The following is a 22,911-nucleotide window of genomic DNA, read 5'->3' on the forward strand; positions in this document are numbered from 1 at the left end:
GTAGACCATATGAAATATGTTGTTCTTTCTCTGCCCAAGAACTACTCCAACTGCATAGTCGTTTGCATCGCACATCATCTCAAAAGGATCATTCCAATCAGGTGCAGTTATGATAGGTTCCGTAATTAGACTCTTCTTCAATGTCTCAAAAGCTGCAAGGCAGTCGTTATCGAATTTATAAGGAACATCTTTCTCTAACAGACTGCACAAAGGCTTTGAAATTTTTGAAAAATATTTGATGAAACGCCTGTAGAAACCCGCATGACCAAGAAAACTGTGAATTCCCTTAACAGAAATTGGTGGAAGAAGATTCTCAATGACCCCCACCTTGGCCTTGTCCACCTCTAGGCCTTTATTAGAAACCTTGTGCCCGAGAATAATGCCCTGACGCACCATAAAATGGCATTTCTCCCAATTGAGAACCAGATTGGTCTCAACACAACTCTTGAGAACGTATCCGAGATTCTGCAAGCATTCATCAAAAGAATCGCCAAAGACTGAGAAGTCATTCATGAACACCTCCACATTCTGGCCAATCATGTTAGAAAAGATGACCATCATACATCTCTGAAATGTGGCTGGTGCACCACACAGACCAAAAGAAACTCGTTTGAAGGCGAAAGTACCAAATGGACAAGTGAAGGTAGTCTTCTCCTGATCTTCTGGAGCGATACAAATCTGATTGTAACCCGAATAGCCATCCAGAAGACAGTAATACTCATGACCGACCAGCCTATCAAGCATCTGATCAATGAAGGGCAATGGGAAGTGGTCCTTCATAGTGGCTTTGTTCAGCTTTCGATAGTCCATGCAGACCCTCCATCCCGTGACTGTTCTGGTAGGGATAAGCTAATTCTTTTCATTTGCTACCACAGTAATTTGACCTTTCTTTGGTACACATTGAACCGGGCTTACCCATGAACTGTCAGAGATAGGATAGATAATCCCTGCATCTAGCCACTTCAGAATTTCCTTCTTCTCTACTTCTTTCATTATAGGATTAAGTCTTTTTTGCTGCTCGACTGTAGGCTTGCTACCTTCCTCTAGCAGAATTTTATGCATACAGTAAGAAGGGCTGATCCCCTTGATATCTTCTATAGTCCATCAAATTGCCGATTTGAACTCTCTCAGAATCCTCAAAAGCTTTTCCTCATCACTACCTGAAAGGTCAGATGCAATAATAACAGGCAGAGTAGATGCATCACCTAAAAATGCATACCTTAAATGCTCAGGTAAAGGCTTAAACTCAAGAGAGGGAGCTTCCTCAATAGAAGGCTTGAGGCGTTCAGGATATTTGTTCAATTCCTCCATTCCAAGAGATTCAAAAGGCATATCAATATTCCTCTTCCGGGGAGAAGCATTCAAATATTGTAATTGTTCTTCACCTTCGTCATCTTCACTATCTGAATTCCCCAATAAGGCTTTTTCTAAGGCATCAGACCTTAACAATTGATCAAGTTCCGATGTGACCACCGAATCGACCAACTCCACTTTTAAGCACTCCTCATTATCAGTAGGAAATTACATAGCATTGAACACATTAAAAGTAACATCTTTATCCAGAACTCGCATTTTAAGCTTACCCTTATGTACATCGATCAAGGTTCTGCCAGTTGCCAAGAAAGGTCTTCCCAAGATTATGGAAATCTTCTTCTACTCCTCGAAATCAAGAATGACGAAATCAGCAGGAAAGATGAGTTTATCAACCTTGACCAAGACATCCTCCATAATACCTCATGGATATATAATAGAACGGTCGGCCAACTGCAAGGTCATATAAGTTGGTTTAGGATCATGTAAGTCCAACTTCTTGAAGATTGACAAGGGCATCAGATTGATGCTAGCTCCCAAGTCACATAAGTATCTGTCAAAAGACACTTTTCCAATAGTACATGGAATAGTGAAGCTTTCTGGATATTTAAGCTTCGGAGGTAACTTCTGTTATAGCACAGCACTGCATTCCTCTGTGAGAGCAACAATCTCTAAATCATCTAACTTCACCTTCCGAGAGAGAATACCTTTCATAAACTTTGCATAACTAGGCATCTGCTCGAGAGCCTCAGCGAAAGGTATGTTGATATGAAGTTTCTTGAACACCTCCAGAAACTTCTCAAATTGCTTGTCCAGCTTTTTCTTTTGCAATCGCTTATGAAAAGGCGGTGGAGGATAGATCTATTTCTCCCCTATATTACCCTCAGGCGGAGTGTGCTCAACAGTAGTCTTCCTTGCTTCCACTTCTTCATCCTGCTGCTTTACTTCTTTCTCAGTCCCAGCTTCTTCAGTTTACTTTTGAATTTTTTTGGGATTCGCAACCTTCCCAGACCTCAAAGTAATTGCCTTTACCTGCTTCTTAGCTTCCCTCTTTCCTGGCACTTCAGTGTCACTAGGCAATGTACCAGGTTGACGATTTAGCAAGGCATTGGCAATTTGCCCAATTTGATTTTCCAAGTTCTTGATAGAAACAACTTGACTCTTGCACATAAGCTTCAATTCCTCTATTTCAGATTTTTCATTAGCTTGTTGCAGCTGGAGTTGTTGTCTTGGTGCATACGGTAGTTGCTGAAAACCAGGGGGTTATACTGTTTAGCTGGATACTGCTGAAAAGGCTGTTGAACCGCATTCTGAGCGTTGCTCCAGCTTAAATTAGGATGATTGCGATTATTAGGATGATAGGTGGCTGGCACAGGTTGCTGCGATTGGTGGAAGTTGCTCACGAACTGAGCTGATTCACTAGAAATTGCGCACTAATCAGTTTTATGGGAACCAACACAAAGCTCACAGAAACTAGCGATTTGATTAACTCCATAATTAGTCAAAGTGTCCACCTTCATCGTCAAAGCCTTAAGTTGGGCATCGATAGCAGTTGCTGCGTCCAACTCCAGAATTCCTGCTACTTTTCCCTGAGTCAGTCTCTGGGAAGGATTCTGGTACTCATTAATAGCCATCAGTTCAATAAGTTCATAAGCTTCATCGTAGCTCTTAGCTCACAAGGCTCCTCCTGATGCTGCATCAAGCATAGGTCTAGAAGTAGGACCCAATCCATTGTAGAAACAGTTGATAATCATCCAATCAAGCATGCCATGGTATGGGCACTTCCTTAGCATCTCCGTATATCGATTCCAAGCCTCACACAGAGATTCTCCAGTTTGTTGAGCAAACTGGGTAAGAGCATTCCTGATTGCAGCAGTCTTCTCCATGGGGAAGAATTTAGTGAGAAACTTTTGAACAAGATCTTCCGAAGTGGTGATAGACCCTGCTGGTAGAGAATGCAACAAGCACTTAGCCTTGTCCCTCAGAGAGAATGGGAAGAGTCGCAGCTTGATAGCATCTTCAGTCACATCATTGAACTTGAAAGTGTCGCAGATCTCGATGAAATCCCAGATGTGCATGTTGGGGTCTTTAGTTGGAGAACCCCCAAACTGAACTGAGTTCTGTATCATCTGGATCGTGCTTGACTTGATCTCAAAAGTGTTAGCCCTGAGGGATGGTCTGGTGATGCTAGACTGAATGTCATTAATCTTAGGCTTAGAATAGTCCATCAAAGTCTTCGGATTTTCTTCTTGATCACCCATAACTACTATAATTGGCTCTTCAACTTTCTCTTCTTCCTCTAACTTCTCTTTATCCTCAAAACCTTCCCTACGAACTACCACAAGTTCTTCCTCGGCTTTATCCAGTGTTCTCTTACGAGTACGCGAACACGTATGCATACACCCCCGTTAGAGTACCTGAACAAGATAAGGAACAAATAAGTAACAATGTCCGAGTCAATGAACTTTAACGAACACTGATGGAAAGCACATAAAATATAAATTAACACTGCAGTCCCCAGCAGCGGCACCAAAAACTTGTTAGTCTCTAAACACGCGCTAATAATACACGCAAGTATACGAGTTCGCAAGTAGTATAAAATCTTTTCTAGTTCATTCCCACAGAGACTGTATTGGTTAACTGTTTAATTTATGCACCTAAGTAACAATGTATGGTTATTATCCAATGCTAAGATGAATAACAAATTGAGATTGTTTATAACTAAGAATTACGCTAACAAGTATAACTACGAGAATAAGATTGACTGAATTAATATATATGACAAACATGGGATTCTAACTTCATTAAATACTTCATTCAATAGCCTTATTATTCTTAACCTTAGCATGCAATGGTGATGATACTAATCAGATAACACGAAACTGATAAACGCCAACTTTCGTTTCACGAGTACCATTCTACCAGACATCCAAAAAAGAGATAGAAGCTAAATAGGCACCAATTATATTGAGACCCTATATGTCTATAGAATTTGACAACATAACGGTTTAAGCACAAGTTATCTATCTTGATTACATAGGGAAAGTAAGATGGTTAAAATTACCTATGAATCATGCATGACAAATAAATGAACCTATGCTAGCATGGCAAGTTCTAAATCCTTAAATTCAATTTCGCTTCATTAAGAATTAACACACTATCTTATAAGTTCGCGACGCTCGTAATACGAATATGCATAACCAATACTAAGATATCATAGAATCACCACATACTAAGGCATCAAACAATTGAACTAAAGAAATCCATAAAGAAATCCGTTTGAACCCCACGATAAACGATTAGCCCATAATCGGACTCATCATCAACGTGGGTTCTGATGAAAACATGATATAGCAAATGTAGTATTTATACGAATAAATAAAACCAAGTACAAACAAAAGTATAGGTTCAGCAAAACAAGAAACAAGCATCCAAATTACAACTCAAAACAAAGATTCACAAGAATAAACTAGATCGTCTTCGCCTTTGTTGAAGTGTGCTAAAGGTCTCTTGCCATTTTCTCCTTTCGCTTGGGTAAGTCTCTGACTTGATATATTATTAAAAACGACCTAAAGTTATTTATATAGCAGCCCTCAACAATCTGGAATCCTTCCCTTTTAGAATTGTAATAGAAACAGGATTCTGAAATTCGGCCTCGGTGCGGCCGGCGCTATCACAGCGTGGGCGAGCTGTATTTCTGGAACCCCGGCGCTGCCGCGTGCTATCACAGCGCGGGCGCGCCGTCCTTCTGTAAATAACTTAGATTTCTTCTTAAATCTTGCTGCTTTGAACCGGCTTTGCACGAGCTTTTATTCCAACACCACCTGGACACCAAATTAGCACCAAAACAATGCTAATTCACCTGATTACCTGAATAGTGCCTGAAATGCAAAAACACTAGAAAACACATTAAAACACATAACAACTTGAGTACAAAGTCATCGATTCAAAGCTTATTAGAGCATAATAAAGTGTCATAAATGCCACTCAACAGTGATAACATGTACCTTTTCCCTTTAACTGTGTACATTATGTAAAGAAGCATGCAATTTATTACTTCAGCGATTGAAAATGTTTTTAAAAAGAGATGTTTTTGTTTTACAAAAGCTTTTCATAAAAAGGTTTTGTTTTAAAGGCTAAATAAGTTGTTTGATTCTTTACAGAAAATGCCTCCCAAAAGAAACACCCGTTCCACCAACTAGAATGAAGAAACCAGCAATAACACCCAAGACAACAATAACCAGAATGCAAATCCAGGTTCCATAGACCCAACTGTAGCCCAGATTCTTCAAATATTGGCTCAACAAATAGTCCGCCTGACTCAACAACAGCAGAGGTAGACTAATCCTCAGGTAACCTTTAAGACTGTTCAGGCGGTGAATCCACCAGAGTTTAAAGGTTTTGTAGATCCTATTGAGGCAATAGTTTGGTTGAAGGAAATTGAGAAGGTATTTGCCTTAGTCAAAGTAAGAGAGGAACACAAAACTGAGTTTGCAAGTTAGTATCTGAAGAATGAAGCCACCTACTAGTGGGAAACTGTTAAGATGTTGGAAGGTACAGATATTGTTGCGTGAGATAGATTCAAGGAATTGTTCTTGGAGAAGTATTTCCCTTAGTTTTTTCAGGATCAAATGGAATTGAAATTTCTGGAGTTAAAGCAGGGAAATATGTCAGTGGCAGATTATGAAAGCAAGTTTGAGGAGTTGTTAAGGTTTGTACCATCGTATGTGGACACTGATAGGAAGAAAGCTAAAAGGTTCTAGCATGGTCTTAAGCCATAGATCCGTGGGAAGGTGGCCATATTTGAATTGGACACGTATGCAAGAGTTGTGCAGAAAGCTATGATTGTGGAGACAGAAAGTGAAATGTCTCAGAAGGAGAAGGAAAGTAAGAAAAGGAAGTTTGAAGGAAATGAAGGACATGCACAAGCAGGGAAGTTTCCAAATTTCAATCAGAAGAAAGGCAAGTTCCAACCCGAAAGAAATTTTAACAGGAAGAATACAGGTAACGGAGGCCAAGATAACTGTCCAGCCACTGGGAACCAGCAAACCCAGCAGAGTCCAGCTATACCAGATTGCCAAGTCTGTGGTAAGAAACATGGTGGAGTTTGCAACAAGTTGAATGTGGTCTGCTACAGATGCAACCAAAGGGGGAACTATTCAAGGGAATGCCGTAATAATCCAGCCAGAGAGCCAACCAACAAGGATCAGCCTACCAAGAATTAGGCAGACAAAGTTCCAGTAATTGGGTATACCTGTTTCAAGTACGGAAAGCCAGGCACATAGCAAGGGATTGCAAGACACCAGTTCCGGTCAATAATACACTACGAATCATGGGAGCTACTCCAACAGTGAATGAACCTCCCAAAGCTAGAGTTTATGACATGTCTGTGAAGGATGCTATCATGGACACTAATGTTGTGGCAGGTACGCTTACTGTGAATTCTTTATGTGCTAAAGTGCTAGTAGATTCGGGAGCAAGTCGATCATTTATTCCTCAAGATTTTGTTAATAAGTTGAATTGCCCAATTGAATTGCTAAGTGAAATTATGACGGTAGAATTAGCAAATCAGGAACGTGTATCCGTGAACCAAGTATGTAAGAACTGTGAGATTGAGATTTCTGGTAATAAGTTTGACACTGACTTGATACCATTTAAGTTAGGAGAGTTTGACGTCATTTTAATGGAATGGTTATCTAAGCATGATGCTCAGATAGACTGTCGTAGCAAGAAGGTAATTTTGAAGACGTTAGACGAGAAAGCGGTGACGTTTAAAGGTCAGAAGCAAGCAAAGAAGTTCTTGACGATTATTCAAGCTAAGAAGTTACAGCAATAAGGATGCGAGCACTTCATTGCATATGTGATAGATAGAAGTCAGGAGCCAGCAAAACTGGAAGACATTCCAGTGGTAAATGAATTTTCAGACATGTTTCCAAATGAATTATCAGGACTTCCTCCAGATAGAGAAATTGAGTTTGCGATCGACTTAGCACCTGGAACATTACCAGTATCTAAGGCCCCGTCCAGAATGACGCTTGTTGAAATGAAGGAATTGGCAAAGCAATTGCAAGAATTGTTGGAAAAAGGAGTGATTCGACCTACTGTATCCCCATGGGGTGCACCGGTATTATTTGTTAATAAAAAGGATGGAAGCATGAGGTTATACATCGACTATCGAGAACTCAATAAGCTTACAATCAAGAATAAGTATCCATTACCTTGAGTCGATGATTTATTTGATTAGTTGAAAGGAGCCAAGTATGTTTCTAAGATTGATCTGAGATTCGTATATCACCAATTGAAGGTTAAACCCAAAGATATACCCAAGACAACTTTCAGAACAAGATACGATCGTTATGAATTCTTAGTGATGTCTTTTGGATTGACCAATTCCCTAGCAACATTTATGGACTTGATGAACATATTTTTTAAGGAATATTTGGACAAGTTTGTAATTGTGTTTATCAATGATATTTTGATCTACTTAAAGTCAACGGAAGATCACGCAGAGCATTTAAGGATATCTTTGGAAATTTTAAGAAAGAAGAAGTTGTATGTAAAGTTTTCAAAGTTTGAGTTTTGGTTACAAGAAGTTCAATTCTTAGGATATGTAGTAAGTAATGAAGGGATCAAAGTGGATCCAGCAAAGATCAAAGCTGTTATGAATTGGGAAAGGCCAAAAACACCTACATAAGTGAGAAGTTTCTTGGGATTATCAGGATATTATCGAAGATTTGTTCAAGATTTCTCGAAGATTGCGACACCTTTGACGAAGCTTACCAGGAAAAATGAGAAGTTTATATGAAACGAGAAGTGTGAAGAAAGTTTTCAGGAATTAACGAAAAGATTGATCATGACACCTATTTTGTCATTTTCAGATGATCAAGGAAATTTTGTAATCTATAGTGATGCTTCTCATAAGGGATTAGGTTGTGTTTTGATGCATCATGATAAAGTCATGACATATGCATCTCGAAAACTGAAACCTCATGAGCAGAAGTATCCTACTCATGACTTGGAACTAGCATCAATAGTATTCACCTTGAAGATTCGGAGACATTATCTATACGGAGAGATATGTGAAATTTATACTGACCATAAAAGTTTAAAGTACATATTCACTCAAAAGGAGCTTAACATGAGACAGTGAAGATGGTTGGAACTGATCAAAGACTATGATTGCACAATTAACTATCATCCAGGAAAAGCAAATATGGTGGCAGACGCGTTAAGCAGAAAGGAAAGACTGAATGTGTTAACAGTACCTGAAGAGTTATACAAAGAATTTCAGAAGTTAGAATTGGAAATCATAATTTACAAGCCTAATGAAGCAAAGATGTATAGTATGACTTTTCAGCCAGAATTATTGGAGAAGATAAGAAAATGCCAAGAGGAAATAATGGATCAGGATATCAATCATTTGGCTGGAGAAGAGTTATACACTCAGAAGGACGATCAAGTTGTTTTCAGATTTTCATCCAGAATTTGGATACCACCAGTGGCAGAATTGAAGAATGAATTTCTACAAGAAGCTCATAATTCAAGGTATTCCATTCATCCAGGAAGTACCAAGATGTACAGAGATTTGAAAGAGAATTATTGGTGGCCAGACATGAAGAGAGAAATTGCGAAATGGGTTAGCAAATGTTACACGTGCCTAAGATTTAAGGCAGAGCACCAAAGACCAAGTGGATTATTACAACCGTTAGAGATTCTAGAATGGAAATGGGAGCACATTGCTATGGATTTTATAGTTGGCTTACCAAGGACGAAAGCAAATCACGATGCTATTTGGGTTATAGTGGACAGACTAACCAAATCAGCTCATTTCTTACCTATTAATGAAAGATTTTCACTGGACAAGTTGGTTCACATGTATTTGAAGGAAATAGTAGTTCATCAAGGAGTCCCTGTTTCTATTATATAGGATCGAGATCCACGATTCAATTCAAGATTTTGGAAAAGTTTTCAAGAATGTTTAGGAACTAAATTGAATATGAGTACAACTTATCATCCACAGACTGACGGCCAAAATGAGAGAATGATCCAGACTATTGAAGATATGTTACGTGTTTGTTCCATTAATTTCAAAGGAAATTGGGACGAGCATTTACCCTTAGTGGAATTTGCTTACAAAAACAGTTATCATGTTAGTATCGGGATGCCTCCCTATGAAGTTCTTTATGGATACAAATATCAATCACCAGTATATTGGGAAGAAGTCGGAGAACGTAACATACTTGGACCCGAATTAGTACAACATACAAAGAAGTTATGGAAGTCATACAGAAAAGGTTAATTGCTGTGGCGCCCTCCAAACCCGTTCAGAAGTTTGGGGTACACAACACATGTACAACATAAACCTGTATAGGAAATATTATTTGCAATGACCCTGTTTCACATAACCACGAATCGTAACAGGTTAAAGTATGCAAACAAGCCACAATCTTAACCTTTATTACGTCGTACCAAATCTCAACTAATTTAACTTACAATTGATAATAAAATCATTCTTACAATCTGACTATCTCTATACCGCATGAAGCTTCTGCTAGCTCGATCCAACTCAACTGGAACCTTAGCCCGCACTTTGGACTGAGGAACTTCACTATCATCCATATTCTTTGCAACTGTAAAATAAATAAAGGAATCGCAAGGGTGAGCTAACTAGCTCAGCAAGTCATAATAGTGATAACTGAGGGTAAACAATGATCAAATGAGATGATTCAAAGGAATCAAGTTTCTTTTTAACTAATCATTAGAATTGGATATTCATTTTAAGTTTTAAAAACCAAGGTTAGGCTGCTGATCAGTCACGCACTAACCCCAAGCAAGCACACAACACTGCTCTAATTACTGGATCCAAGGCACAAATTGGCCTAACTTAACCATTGGTATGGTCTGACCACGAATCTGGTCCACATATATAAAAACTATCCAATCCTAAAGCAGTTCAATATGATAACAATATGATTCAATAAAACAAGATCATAATCAATAATGGTTAAACATTTGCATAAAAACGTAAGGAAACTCATGGACATCTCAAGGGTATATCAGGGTATGTATAAGAAACGGTTTTCCAGTTTGTAAAATGATCAGATATTGAACCAGTAATGATTTTTCAGGTATAGTTCTTTGATATTACAAAGAATAGTTGAGGTATAGAAATTTATGTATTTTCAAACAATTTTGTTCCAGTGTTGGTGTTTGGTAGTTATACATTTGGGGAGTAGTATCATATTTGGGTGGTTTGGTATCTGAAAATCAATGAAGGATGGTTTACAAAGAATAAGGCTTATGGCTCAAGACCAAGAGAAATCAGGATTCAAGGTTAAATAGTTTAAAACACTTGCAATACAAAACATGAGTTATTTTAAATAATAGCGACGTGTTATGAAACAGTTCAAAAATAATTGTAGTATATCTTGAAGAAAAGTTCGGAAGTACTTGCCTTATAAGGCTTTACAACTGTTATTGATCAATTCTGAGCCGACTCTGCTGCTCAGGCTCTAACGTCCAACCACTAGATCCCATTGGATTTGACTTCGACACTCAGGTCTTTCTATTAAGACTCTACTAAGCTCATCGACTGACCACTAGGTTATCTTTAGTCCATCATCCACTTTCAAGTTCCCGACTATAACCTACAGGGTCGAAATATCCTACGTTAGACGTCTAGGTATGCTTGACATATCCTCGATACTAATTCTTACCCAATGATATTTAAACCCAATTCGTAATTATTCATATTAGAATAACACGGTCAACAATTAGGGTTCATATTCTCGAAATTGATCCAGTGTCTGTTTTTAGAAAGTACGCATACTCGTCATTTTTCAAAATTACGGTTACTGTGTTTTGGACAAAATATACAACACAACATAGAATCAGGTTCTGTATAAAACATTGAACCGGGCTGACCCATGAACTGTCAGAGATAGGATAGATAATCCCTGCATCAAGCCACTTCAGAATTTCCTTCTTCTCTACTTCTTTCATTATAGGATTAAGTCTTTTTTGCTGCTCGACTGTAGGCTTGCTACCTTCCTCTAGCAGAATTTTATGCATACAGTAAGAAGGGCTGATCCCCTTGATATCTTTTATAGTCCATCAAATTGCCGATTTGAACTCTCTCAGAATCCTCAAAAGCTTTTCCTTATCACTACCTGAAAGGTCAGATGCAATAATAACAGGCAGAGTAGATGCATCACCTAAAAATGCATACCTTAAATGCTCAGGTAAAGGCTTAAACTCAAGAGAGGGAACTTCCTCAATAGAAGGCTTGAGGCGTTCAGGATATTTGTTCAATTCCTCCATTCCAAGAGATTCAAAAGGCATATCAATATTCCTCTTCCAGGGAGAAGCATTCAAATATTGTAATTGTTCTTCATCTTCGTCATCTTCACTATCTGAATTCCCCAATAAGGCTTTTTCTAAGGCATCAGACCTTAACAATTGATCAAGTTCCGATGTGACCACCGAATCGACCAACTCCACTTTTAAGCACTCCTCATTATCAGTAGGAAATTACATAGCATTGAACACATTAAAAGTAACATCTTTATCCAGAACTCGCATTTTAAGCTCACCCTTATGTACATCGATCAAGGTTCTGCCAGTTGCCAAGAAAGGTCTTCCCAAGATTATGGAAATCTTCTTCTCCTCCTCGAAATCAAGAATGACGAAATCAGCAGGAAAGATGAGTTTATCAACCTTGACCAGGACATCCTCCACAATACCTCGTGGATATGTAATAGAACGGTCGGCCAACTGCAAGGTCATATAAGTTGGTTTAGGATCAGGTAAGTCCAACTGCTTGAATATTGACAAGGGCATCAGATTGATGCTAGCTCCCAAGTCACATAAGCATCTGTCAAAAGACACTTTTCCAATAGTACATGGAATAGTGAAGCTTCCTGGATCTTTAAGCTTCGGAGGTAACTTCTGCTACAGTACAGCACTGCATTCCTCTGTGAGAGCAACAATCTCTAAATCATCTAGCTTCACCTTCCGAGAGAGAATACCTTTCATAAACTTTGCATAACTAGGCATCTGCTCGAGAGCCTCAGCGAAAGGTATGTTGATATGAAGTTTCTTGAACACCTCCAGAAACTTCTCAAATTGCTTGTCCAGCTTTTTCTTTTGCAATCGCTTAGGAAAAGGCGGTGGAGGATAGATCTGTTTCTCCCCTGTATTACCCTCAGGTGGAGTTTGCTCAACAGTAGTCTTCCTTGCTTCCACTTCTTCATCCTGCTGCTTCACTTCTTTCTCAGCCCCAGCTTCTTCAGTTTACTTTTGAATTTTTTTGGGATTCGCAACCTTCCCAGACCTCAAAGTAATTGCCTTTACCTGCTTCTTAGCTTCCCTCTTTCCTGGCACTTCAGTGTCACTAGGCAATGTACCAGGTTGACGATTTAGCAAGGCATTGGCAATTTGCCCAATTTGATTTTCCAAGGTCTTGATAGAAACAACTTGACTCTTGCACATAAGCTTCAATTCCTCTATTTCAGATTTTTCATTAGCTTGTTACAGCTGGAGTTGTTGTCTTGGTGCATACGGTAGTTGCTGAAAACCAGGGGGTTATACTGTTTAGCTGGATACTGCTGAAAAGGCTGTTGAACCGCATTCTGAGCGTTGCTCCAGCTGAAATTAGGATGATTGCGATTATTAGGATGATAGGTGGCTGGCACAGGTTGCTGCAATCGCTGAAAGTTGCTCACGAACTGAGCTGATTCACTAGAAATTGCGCACTGATCAGTTTTATGGGAACCAACACAAAGCTCACAGAAACTAGCGATTTGATTAACTCCATAATTAGTCAAAGTGTCCACCTTCATCGTCAAAGCCTTAAGTTGGGCATCGATAGCAGTTGCTGCGTCCAACTCCAGAATTCCTGCTACTTTTCCCTAAGTCAGTCTCTGGGAAGGATTCTGGTACTCATTAATAGCCATCAGTTCAATAAGTTCATAAGCTTCATCGTAGCTCTTAGCTCACAAGGCTCCTCCTGATGCTGCATCAAGCATGGGTCTAGAAGTAGGACCCAATCCATTGTAGAAACAGTTGATAATCATCCAATCAGGCATGCCATGGTATGGGCACTTCCTTAGCATCTCCGTATATCGATTCCAAGCCTCACACAGAGATTCTCCAGTTTGTTGAGCAAACTGGGTAAGAGCATTCCTGATTGCAGCAGTCTTCTCCATGGGGAAGAATTTAGTGAGAAACTTTTGAGCAAGATCTTCCGAAGTGGTGATAGACCCTGGTGGTAGAGAATGCAACAAGCACTTAGCCTTGTCCCTCAGAGAGAATGGGAAGAGTCACAGCTTGATAGCATCTTCAGTCACATCATTGAACTTGAAAGTGTCGCAGATCTCGATGAAATCCCAGATGTGCATGTTGGGGTCTTTAGTTGGAGAACCCCCAAACTGAACTGAGTTCTGTATCATCTGGATCGTTCTTGACTTGATCTCAAAAGTGTTAGCCCTGATGGATGGTCTGGTGATGCTAGACTGAATGTCATTAATCTTAGGCTTAGAATAGTCCATCAAAGTCTTCGGATTTTCTTCTTGATCACCCATAACTACTACAATTGGCTCTTCAACTTTCTCTTCTTCCTCTAACTTCTCTTTATCCTTAAAACCTTCCCTACGAACTACCACAAGTTCTTCCTCGGCTTTATCCAGTGTTCTCTTACGAGTACGCGAACACGTATGCATACACCCCCGTTAGAGTACCTGAACAAGATAAGAACAAATAAGTAACAATGTCCGAGTCAATGAACTTTAACGAACACTGATGGAAAGCACATAAACTATAAATTAACACTGCAGTCCCCAGCAGCGGCACCAAAAACTTGTTAGTCTCTAAACACGCGCTAATAATACACGCAAGTATACGAGTTCGCAAGTAGTATAAAATCTTTTCTAGTTCATTCCCACAGAGACTGTATTGGTTATCTGTTTAATTTATGCACCTAAGTAACAATGTATGGTTATTATCCAATGCTAAGACGAATAACAAATTGAGATTGTTTATAACTAAGAATTACGCTAACAAGTATAACTACGAGAATAAGATTGACTGAATTAATATATATGACAAACATGGGATTCTAACTTCATTAAATACTTCATTCAATAGCCTTATTATTCTTAACCTTAGCATGCAATGGTGATGATACTAATCAGATAACACGAAACTGATAAACGCCAACTTTCGTTTCACGAGTACCATTCTACCAGACATCCAAAAAAGAGATAGAAGCTAAATAGGCACCAATTATATTGAGACCCTATATGTCTATAGAATTTGACAACATAACGGTTTAAGCACAAGTTATCTATCTTGATTACATAGGGAAAGTAAGATGGTTAAAATTACCTATGAATCATGCATGACAAATAAATGAACCTATGCTAGCATGGCAAGTTCTAAATCCCTAAATTCAATTTCGCTTCATTAAGAATTAACATAGTATCTTATAAGTTCGCGACGCTCGTAATACGAATATGCATAACCAATACTAAGATATCATAGAATCACCACATACTAAGGCATCAAACAATTGAACTAAAGAAATCCATAAAGAAATCCGTTTGAACCCCACAATAACGATTAGCCCATAATCGGACTCATCATCAATGTGGATTCTGATGACAACATGATATAGCAAATGTAGTCTTTATATGAATAAATAAAACCAAGTACAAACAAAAGTATAGGTTCAATAAAACAAGAAACAAGCATCCAAATTACAACTCAAAACAAAGATTCACAAGAATAAACTAGATCGTCTTCGCCTTTGTTGAAGTGTGCTAAAGGTCTCTTGCCATTTTCTCCTTTCGCTTGGGTAAGTCTCTGACTTGATATATTATTAAAAACGACCTAAAGTTATTTATATAGCAGCCCTCAATTCTCTGGAAGCCTTCCCTTTTAGAATTGTAATAGAAACAGGATTATGAAATTCGGCCTCGGTGCGGCCGGCGCTATCACAGCGTGGGCGAGCTGTATTTCTGGAACCCCGGCGCTGCCGCGTGCTATCACAGCGCGGGCGCGCCGTCCTTCTGGAAATAACTTAGATTTCTTCTTAAATCTTGCTGCTTTGAACCGGCTTTGCATGAGCTTTTATTCCAACACCACCTGGACACCAAATTAGCACCAAAACAATGCTAATTCACCTGATTACCTGAATAGTGCCTGAAATGCAAAAATACTAGAAAACACATTAAAACACGTAACAACTTGAGTACAAAGTCATCGATTCAAAGCTTATTAGAGCATAATAAAGTGTCATAAATGCCACTCAACAGTGATAACATGTACCTTTTCCCTTTAACTGTGTACATTATGTAAAGAAGCATGAAATTTATTAGTTCAGCAATTGAAATGTTTTTAAAAAGAGATGTTTTTCTTTTACAAAAGCTTTTCATAAAAAGGTTTTGTTTTAAAGGCTAAATAAGTTGTTTGATTCTTTACAGAAAATGCCTCCCAAAAGAAACACCCGTTCCACCAACCAGAATGAAGAAACCAACAATAACGCCCAAGACAATAATAACCAGAATGCAAATCCAGGTTCCACAGACCCAACTATAGCCCAGATTCTTCAAATATTGGCTCAACAAATAGTCCGCCTGACTCAACAACAGCAGAGGTAGACTAATCCTCAGGTAACCTTTAAGACTGTTCAGGCGGTGAATCCACCAGAGTTTAAAGGTTTTGTAGATCCTATTGAGGCAATAGTTTGGTTGAAGGAAATTGAGAAGGTATTTGCCTTAGTCAAAGTAAGAGAGGAACACAAAACTGAGTTTGCAAGTTAGTATCTGAAGAATGAATCCACCTACTAGTGGGAAACTGTTAAGATGTTGGAAGGTACAGATATTGTTGCGTGGGATAGATTCAAGGAATTGTTCTTGGAGAAGTATTTCCCTTAGTTTTTTCAGGATCAAATGGAATTGAAATTTCTGGAGTTAAAGCAGGGAAATATGTCAGTGGCAGATTATGAAAGCAAGTTTGAGGAGTTGTTAAGGTTTGTACCATCGTATGTGGACACTGATAGGAAGAAAGCTAAAAGGTTCCAGCATGGTCTTAAGCCATAGATCCGTGGGAAGGTGGCCATATTTGAATTGGACACGTATGCAGGAGTTGTGCAGAAAGCTATGATTGTGGAGACAGAAAGTGAAATGTCTCAGAAGGAGAAGGAAAGTAAGAAAAGGAAGTTTGAAGGAAATGAAGAACATGCACAAGCAGGGAAGTTTCGAAATTTTAATCAGAAGAAAGGCAAGTTCCAACCCGAAAGAAATTTTAACAGGAAGAATACAGGTAACGGAGGCCAAGGTAACTGTCCAGCCACTGGGAACAAGCAAACCCAGCAGAGGCCAGCTATACCAGATTGCCAAGTCTGTGGTAAGAAACATGGTGGAGTTTGCAACAAGTTGAATGTGGTCTGCTACAGATGCAACCAAAGGGGGCACTATTCAAGGGAATGCCGTAATAATCCAGCCAGAGAGCCAACCAACAAGGATCAGCCTACCAAGAATCAGGCAGACAAAGTTCCAGTAATTGGGTATACTAGTTTCAAGTACGGAAAGCCAGACACATAGCAAGGGATTGCAAGACACCAGTTCCGGTCAATAATACACTATGAATCATGGGAGCTACTCCAACAGTGAATGAACCTCCCAGAGCTAGAGTTTATGACATGTCTGTGAAGGATGCTATCATGGACACTAATGTTGTGGCAGCTACGCTTACTGTGAATTCTTTATGTGCTAAAGTGCTAGTTGATTCGGGATCAAGTCGATCATTTATTCCTCAAGATTTTGTTAATAAGTTGAATTGCCCAATTGAATTGCTAAGTGAAATTATGACGGTAGAATTAGCAAATCAGGAACGTGTATCTGTGAACTAAGTATGTAAGAACTGTGAGATTGAGATTTCTGGTAATAAGTTTGATACTAACTTGATACCATTTAAGTTAGGAGAGTTTGATGTCATTTTAATGGACTGGTTATCTAAGCATGATGCTCAGATAGACTGTCGTAGCAAGAAGGTAATTTTGAAGACGTTAGACGAGAAAGCGGTGACGTTTAAAGGTCAGAAGCAAGCAAAGAAGTTCTTGACGATGATTCAAGCTAAGAAGTTACTGCAACAAGGATGCGAGCACTTCATTGCATATGTGATAGATAGAAGTCAGGAGCCAGCAAAACTGGAAGACATTCCAGTGGTAAATGAATTTTCAGACATATTTCCAAATGAATTACCAGGACTTCCTCCAGATAGAGAAATTGAGTTTGCGATCGACTTAGCACCTGGACCATTACCAGTATCTAAGGCCCCATACAGAATGACGCCTGTTGAAATGAAGGAATTGGCAAAGCAATTGCAAGAATTGTTGGAAAAAGGAGTGATTCGACCTACTGTATATCCCCATGGGGTGCACCGGTATTATTTGTTAATAAAAAGGATGGAAGCATGAGGTTATACATTGACTATCGAGAACTCAATAAGCTTACAATCAAGAATAAGTATCCATTACCTTGAGTCGATGATTTATTTGATTAGTTGAAAGGAGCCAAGTATGTTTCTAAGATTGATCTGAGATTCGTATATCACCAATTGAAGGTTAAACCCAAAGATATACCCAAGATAACTTTCAGAACAAGATACGGTCGTTATGAATTCTTAGTGATGTCTTTTGGATTGACCAATTCCCTAGCAACATTTATGGACTTGATGAACATAATTTTTAAGGAATATTTGGACAAGTTTGTAATTGTGTTTATCAATGATATTTTGATCTACTTAAAGTCAACGGAAGATCACGCGGAGCATTTAAGGATATCTTTGGAAATTTTAAGAAAGAAGAAGTTGTATGCAAAGTTTTCAAAGTGTGAGTTTGGTTACAAGAAGTTCAATTCTTAGGATACGTAGTAAGTAATGAAGGGATCAAAGTGGATCCAGCAAAGATCAAAGCTGTTATGAATTGGGAAAGGCTAAAAACACCTACAGAAGTGAGAAGTTTCTTGGGATTATCAGGATATTATCGAAGATTTGTTCAAGATTTCTCGAAGATTGCGACACCTTTGACGAAGCTTACCAGGAAAAATGAGAAGTTTATATGAAACGAGAAGTGTGAAGAAAGTTTTCAGGAATTAACGAAAAGATTGATCACGACACCTATTTTGTCATTTTCAGATGATCAAGGAAATTTTGTAATCTATAGTGATGCTTCTCATAAGGGATTAGGTTGAGTTTTGATGCAGCATGATAAAGTCATGACATATGCATCTCGAAAACTGAAACCTCATGAGCAGAAGTATCCTACTCATGACTTGGAACTAGCATCAATAGTATTCGCCTTGAAGATTCGGAGACATTATCTATACGGAGAGATATATGAAATTTATACTGACCATAAAAGTTTAAAGTACATATTCACTCAAAAGGAGCTTAACATGAGACAGTGAAGATGGTTGGAACTGATCAAAGACTATGATTGCACAATTAACTATCATCCAGGAAAAGCAAATATGGTGGCAGACGCGTTAAGCAGAAAGGAAAGACTGAATGTGTTAACAGTACCTGAAGAGTTATACAAAGAATTTCAGAAGTTGGAATTGAAAATCATAATTTACAAGCCTAATGAAGCAAAGATGTATAGTATGACTTTTCAGCCAGAATTATTGGAGAAGATAAGAAAATGCCAAGAGGAAATAATGGATCAGGATATCAATCATTTGGCTGGAGAAGAGTTATACACTCAGAAGGACGATCAAGTTGTTTTCATATTTTCATCCAGAATTTGGATACCACCAGTGGCAGAATTGAAGAATGAATTTCTACAAGAAGCTCATAATTCAAGGTATTCCATTCATCCAGGAAGTACCAAGATGTACAGAGATTTGAAAGAGAATTATTGGTGGCCAGACATGAAGAGAGAAATTGTGAAATGGGTTAGCAAATGTTACATGTGCCTAAGATTTAAGGCAGAGCACCAAAGACCAAGTGGATTATTACAACCGTTAGAGATTCTAGAATGGAAATGAGAGCACATTGCTATGGATTTTATAGTTGGCTTACCAAGGACGAAAGCAAATCACGATGCTATTTGGGTTATAGTGGACAGACTAACCAAATCAGCTCATTTCTTACCTATTAATGAAAGATTTTCACTGGACAAGTTGGTTCACATGTATTTGAAGGAAATAGTAGTTCGTCATGGAGTCCCTGTTTCTATTATATCGGATCGAGATCCACGATTCAATTCAAGATTTTGGAAAAGTTTTCAAGAATATTTAGGAACTAAATTGAATATGAGTACAGCTTATCATCCACAGACTGACGGCCAAAATGAGAGAATGATCCAGACTATTGAAGATATGTTACGTGTTTGTTCCATTAATTTCAAAGGAAATTGGGACGAGCATTTACCCTTAGTGGAATTTGCTTACAATAATAGTTATCATTCTAGTATCGGGATGCCTCCCTATGAAGTTCTTTATGGATACAAATATCGATCACTAGTATATTGGGAAGAAGTCGGAGAACGTAACATACTTGGACCCGAATTAGTACAACATACAAAGAAGTTATGGAAGTAATCCAGAAAAGGTTAATTGCTGTGGCGCCCTCCAAACCCGTTCAGAAGTTTGGGGTACACAACACATGCACAACATAAACCTATATAGGAAATATTATTTGCAATGACCCTGTTTCACATAACCACAGATCGCAACAGGTTAAAGTATGAAAACAAACCACAATCTTAACCTTTATTACATCGTACCAAATCTCAACTAATTTAACTTACAATTGATAATAAAATCATTCTTACAATCTGACTATCTCTATACCGCATGAAGCTTCTGCTAGCTCGATTCAACTCAACTGGAACCTTAGCCCGCACTTTGGACTGAGGAACTTCACTATCATCCATATTCTTTTCAACTGTAAAATATATAAAGGAATCGCAAGGGTGAGCTAACTAGCTCAGCAAGTCATAATAGTGATAACTGAGGGTAAACAATGATCAAATGAGATGATTCAAAGGAATCAAGTTTCTTTTTACCTAATCATTTGAATTGGATATTCATTTTAAGTTTTAAAAACCAAGGTTAGGCTGCTGATCAGTCACGCACTAACCCCGAGCAAGCACACAACACTGCTCTAATTACTGGATCCAAGGCACAAATTGGCCTAACTTGACCATTGGTATGGTCTGACCACGAATCTGGTCCACATATATAAAAACTATCTAATCCTAAAGCAGTTCAATATGATAACAATATGATTCAATAAAACAAGATCATAATCAATAATGGTTAAACATTTGCATAAAAACGTAAGGAAACTCATGGACATCTCAAGGGTATATCAGGGTATGTATAAGAAACGGTTTTCCAGTTTGTAAAATGATCAGATATTGGACCAATAATGATTTTTCAGGTATAGTTCTTTGATATTATAAAGAATAGTTGAGGTATAGAAATTTCTGTATTTTCAAACAATTTTGTTCCAGTGTTGGTGTTTGGTAGTTATACATTTGGGGAGTAGTATCATATTTGGGTGGTTTGGTATCTGAAAATCAATGAAGGATGGTTTACAAAGAATAAGGCTTATGGCTCAAGACCAAGAGAAATCAGGATTCAAGGTTAAATAGTTTAAAACACTTGCAATACAAAACATGAGTTATTTTAAATAATAGCGACATGTTATGAAACAGTTCAAAAATAATTGTAGTATATCTTGAAGAAAAGTTCGGAAGTACTTGCCTTATAAGGCTTTACAACTGTTATTGATCAATTCTGAGCCGACTCTGCTACTCAGGCTCTAACGTCCAACCACTAGATCCCATTGGATTTGACTTCGACACTCAGGTGTTTCTATTGAGACTCTACTAAGCTCATCGACTGACCACTAGGTTATCTTTAGTCCATCATCCACTTTCAAGTTCCCGGCTATAACCTACAGGGTCGAAATATCCTACGTTAGACGTCTAGGTATGCTTGACATATCCTCGATACTAATTCTTACCCAACGATATTTAAACCCAATTTGTAATTATTCATATTAGAATAACACGGTCAACAATTAGGGTTCATATTCTCGAAATCGATCCAGTGTCTATTTTAGAAAGTACGCATACTCGTCATTTTTCAAAATTAGGGTTACTGTGTTTTGGACAAAATATACAACACAACTTAGAATCAGGTTCTGTATAAAACATACGTATAAGTATTTACTTATACTCGCTTGATGTCCCGATAATCTTCGGATACGCTCCCGTATTTCTGTAATTCAGTTTCCCGGAAATCGGGCAGCGTTCCCTTTGTTTATCGGACTACCCGTCGAAACATCATCGACGTCAATAACAACAAATCACAACCCAGTCACCACAACCAATATTCATAAATTCCCAAGCACCAATTTAATACTATTATTAATTATCGTTCGCACTTTACATTTAATTCACATTTTATTTTCTTTTACTAATTTAGGACTCAGAATATGATCATCATAGTCCACCGTCGGCTCGCCGAGGCTCATCGCCGACGGCGGCGAAAATTCGCGGGTGCCCGTGCACTTTATACCCGCTTTTAACAAATAACCGAAACAACGTGCGGGTGAAATTAATCCCGAAAATTTCCAAAATAATTTTAAAATTCTCAGAATATTCCAAACTTCAATAAATATGAGTTTCATAATTTTTGAAGAATTTTAGAATTAAATATGGATTTTACCATTAAACATACTCAGAAAATCATTTAAAGATAAATAATTAATGAAATATTGATTTCTCAATTTTATAAAATCCTAAAAATAATTATTGTAATTATAAAATTATAAAAACAATTTTATAAATGTTCCCAATATTTATGCAAATAAATTTGCACTAAATCCACTTTTGAAAGTGAAAACAATTCAATATGATCCCATAATTAATCGCGCGGACAACCCGGTACACTATAAATCACATATGGATAATAATCAAACAACACATAGCGGTCAAAACCAACACACATATTTTATTTATTTAATAATTTCCATAATTGCACAATTAAATAATTCAAAAAGATTACACGAGTCGTTATATCCTCCCCCCTTAAAAGATTCTGTCCTCAGAATCTGGTCTAGTTACACAAGTGAGGATATTTGTCAAGCATATCTGACTCTAATTTCTAAGTAGACCCTTCTACTCGAGGGTTCAAACGTACTCACAATAGGTATGCACTCATTTCCAAGGACTTGCCTTTGACGATCAAGAATTTGGATTGATCACTATATGCAGAACAACTTGGACAAGAGCCCCCTTGGCTCCTGATCAATCACTTAATTCAAACCCAATACTTATCACTTTAACATTGACAAGTAAAATACATTAGGTATACACACGGGTGTGACGGTCATATCATTTATGAACAACTTTATCTATATTTATCAATACCTCGAATGGTTCACTAATTTTAGGACTTAGCTTGTCCCTTCTACTTAAACTTATCCAATCTCTTTCAAGAAGACACTTTTACATAGACTACTGGTCCTATTTATATACTCATACTCTCTCTCAATACAATTTCGTCTTCTTTCTTTGTCTACTCG

The 22,911-nt window shown here is 38.1% G+C and overlaps 2 non-coding genes across 2 annotated transcripts; both read left to right on the top strand.

The window, feature by feature from the left end:
* The first annotated feature begins 3,075 nt into the window (after nucleotides 1–3,075).
* LOC141662496 (small nucleolar RNA R71) lies at nucleotides 3,076–3,182 on the top strand. Its single transcript, XR_012550610.1, has one exon. It is a non-coding gene; the product is annotated as a small nucleolar RNA R71 (small nucleolar RNA).
* A 10,213-nt stretch (nucleotides 3,183–13,395) lies between these two features.
* On the top strand, nucleotides 13,396–13,502 carry LOC141662497 (small nucleolar RNA R71). Its single transcript, XR_012550611.1, has one exon. It is a non-coding gene; the product is annotated as a small nucleolar RNA R71 (small nucleolar RNA).
* The last annotated feature ends 9,409 nt before the right edge of the window (nucleotides 13,503–22,911 follow it).

This window comes from Apium graveolens, chromosome 5 (genome assembly GCF_009905375.1).
Source record: "Apium graveolens cultivar Ventura chromosome 5, ASM990537v1, whole genome shotgun sequence".
Classification (NCBI taxonomy): Eukaryota; Viridiplantae; Streptophyta; class Magnoliopsida; order Apiales; family Apiaceae; genus Apium; species Apium graveolens.